The sequence below is a fragment of the Mus pahari genome, chromosome 2 (genome assembly GCF_900095145.1).
Source record: "Mus pahari chromosome 2, PAHARI_EIJ_v1.1, whole genome shotgun sequence".
NCBI classification, from domain to species: Eukaryota; Metazoa; Chordata; class Mammalia; order Rodentia; family Muridae; genus Mus; species Mus pahari.
Window position 1 is genome coordinate 163051579 of NC_034591.1, and position 3384 is coordinate 163054962.

Here is a 3384-nt window from a genome sequence, read left to right on the forward strand (position 1 = left end):
AGCTCAGGGGGTACTGGTTAGTTCATATTGTTGTTCCACCTACAGTGTTGCAGCCCCCTTCAGTTCCTTGGGTACTTTCTCTAGCTCCTCCATTGGGGACCCTGTGTTCCATCCAATAGCTGGCTGTCACCCCCATTTCTCCATAGTCAATATGACTCTCTGTGTGGTGCTGATTTGTGAACTCATGTAATCCTGTGATGAAGCTGTCCTCAGGAATCATGAGCTTGCTTTTTTAGTTTCTATCTTGGTTTTATGGGGTGGTGGTAGTGGTAATGATACAGGGTCTCATGTAGCATAGGCTGGCCTCAAACTCATGATATAGTGAAGCTGGCCTAGAACTCCTGATGCCCTACCTTTACCTCATAAGTACTGGGATTCCAGAAGCACACCACCATGACTGGCTTAAAAATGATGTTGTTCTGTGCTGTGTTTTTTTTTTTCTATACGTCCTATTCACACCAAGGAATCCAGAAATGAGCACAAATTAAATCTATGGTTTTTTCTTTCTTTCTTTGAATCCAAACAACAGCTGGTGAACAAGAATTTAAAAGCCACTAAAATATTTTATCTTTTATAAATAATAAATTATGTGTTTGCTTGACATTCTCCCTTGGTGATCTAATAGTTGCTGCCATTGAACACTCAGGATGAACAAACAGGTCCCTGAAGTTATTAAACATCATTGTCATCAGAAAGATAGATGAAGAGCTGTAGTCTTCACTGCAGAAAGCTGATGCCCCAAGGTGCCCAAAACAGCAAGCACACATGAGCACCTGTGTGTGCCAATGCATTATTCCCGCTCCAAATTAATACCTTAGCTTTTCCCATCCTGCTTTTTATTCATAGTCTTTATAATGTAAACCTGCATGGATGAAAGCTGGCCTGGCATTCTTCACATTAGGATGAGTGACAAGGTGACCCACAAACTCTACTCTACATTATTGCCTGTGAAGCCCAGTTAATCTGTGAAAAGAAAAATATTGATGTTATCTTCTGATGCAGATGCTCTCTGGCTCTGCGGCCCCCTGCTGGTGATGCTCTGAACAGAACTGTGCTGTGCAACCCAAGCCAGCGGGAGTGGAAACACCCACATCCCTCAGGTCGGACAAAGACTCCCCAGGGAGTACGTGGAACAAATGTGATACTTGAAAAAGGGAGGGGCATTTAAAATGAATTAGGTTCTCTTGTGTTCAATTCCTACCTACCCTCCTTTCTAAAATAATCTGTCTGAGAACACACTCATGGGCACATAGCCATCCCTCCCATCATTCCAGTTCTTCTCTACAATTTTTTACAAACGTAAGTCATAATTCCAATCCAGAATTTTACTGAGGCTATGTACTCTTCTGACTGGAAATCCATGCAGCTGATGACTTGAAGTAGAGAGGTCACCAAAACCTTATAAAATGTTGGTCCAAAATTCATAGCAAACATCCTGTCTTCGCCCCAATCTCCTTTTCCAACAGGGAAAGCATAACATCCAAGGATGTTTTTTAGCTGTGGATGATGTGATGTCTGCAATCCAGGTACTCGGGAGGTTGAGGCAGGAAGATCAGGATTTCAACGTTATCCTCAATAACAAAGCAAGTTTGAGACCAGTCTGGTCTACAAGAAAACAAGTCTCAAAGAACAGGCAATAAATAAATAATTTAAGGACTGGGAAGATGGTTCAGTGGTTAAAGTGTTCACCCCACAAATGTGAGGATTCCTAGAACCCACATAAATGCCTGGTAGGCATGGTGGTCCATCTGAAATCCCAGGGCCAGAAGGCAGAGACAGAATTCCTAGAGCCACAAGCTGCCTAGCAAGACTATCCATATGGATGAGCTCTGAGTTTGATTGAGAGACCCTGCCTCAGTAAATAACATGGAAAGCCACCAAGCATGATTCTTGCCATCAGTCTTGAACCTCCATATGCACAGGTACACACGAGAAACACACACACACACACACACACACACGGAAAAGGAAATAGGGTATCTGGTATTTTGCCTGGGGTCTGATTGCCCTGAATCTAGGAATGAGTTCTCAGAGGAACAAAATTCATAGCCTCATTTGAATTAAAAACATGAAATAACATCAAATAAGTCTAATTTGTTATTTCATAAATAAAATTGATTTGGGTCAAATAGGCCAAATGGTAGACATCATTCATAAATAAGTTAAACCTGGACTTCTTAATAAAAATACTTAAAACAAATATATTATATATAAATACATAGCATAACCATTTTATTTTAAAGTATTTATTTTAAAGTACTGTTTAATAAGTAAACTATGGTATTCCCATTAATAACCAATTCTAACTTCTTGGATTGAGCAAGAAACCTTTAAGAGAATAACAGTGCCAGCAAAAAGTCTCTAGATGACATAAAACCTGTCTATATGTTTCCTGAAATCTTGGAGAGGAAATAACACTGGAACAACATATTATTTTCTGTCATTATGATAGATGATCTAAGAAAATCAGCTAAAAAGAGGAAAGATTTATTTTGGCTCCCAGTTTCAGAGGGATCGGCTCTGCCAGCTGGCTTCACTGTCAGAGAGTTGTATGTGGTAAGAAAGAACATCATGGACAAGTGTGTGGTAGAACAAAGCTGCCTCCCTAATGAGAGAGAGAAGGCAGGATTTAGAGTCCAACTGCCCCTCCAAGGGACACTCCAATGGCATAACATTCCACTGGGTCTTATCACCTAAAGGTTCTACTTCCTCCTAACACCACCAATCACCCTGGGGACCAAACCTCAGCACACTGCATTTGAAGTCATCTAAGATATAACCTGTGGCCTAGAGAGATGGCTCAGTAATTAAGAATGCTCTCAGAAAGAACATGCATTCAGTGCCAGCACTATGTCAGGTGGCTCACGACTAGCTGCCTGTAATTCCAAATCCAGTGGGCCTAATGCTCTCTTCTAGCCTTTTCCCTCAGACACAGACACACATGTGTGCACACACACAGACAGACAGACAAATATAAAAAAATTTAAAAAGAAAGAAGGAAGGAAGGAAGAAAGGAAGAAAAGAAGGAAGAAATGAAGAAAAAGGAAGGAAGGAAGGAAGGACCAAATCCATTACTCAATGTAATAAATCATTTTTGTGTCAGGTGAGCTCCAGCTGTTAGCTTTCAGCAAGTAATTGAGTGGCCAGGGATATAACACTGAAAATAATTTCTGATAATAAATCACTGTGGTTTCTAGCATATCAAAAGGAGTCTTTTCTATGTCATAATTCTTCCGTTTTGAGTGTAAAAATCTATGAAGGAGAAACATCATTCCACCTGCAACAGGTAATAGCTATCCAGACATCAGCAGCAACCCCCACGGTGCATGTCTGCATCTAACCAGGGTGCATGTCTGCATCTAACCAGGGTGCATGTCTGCATCT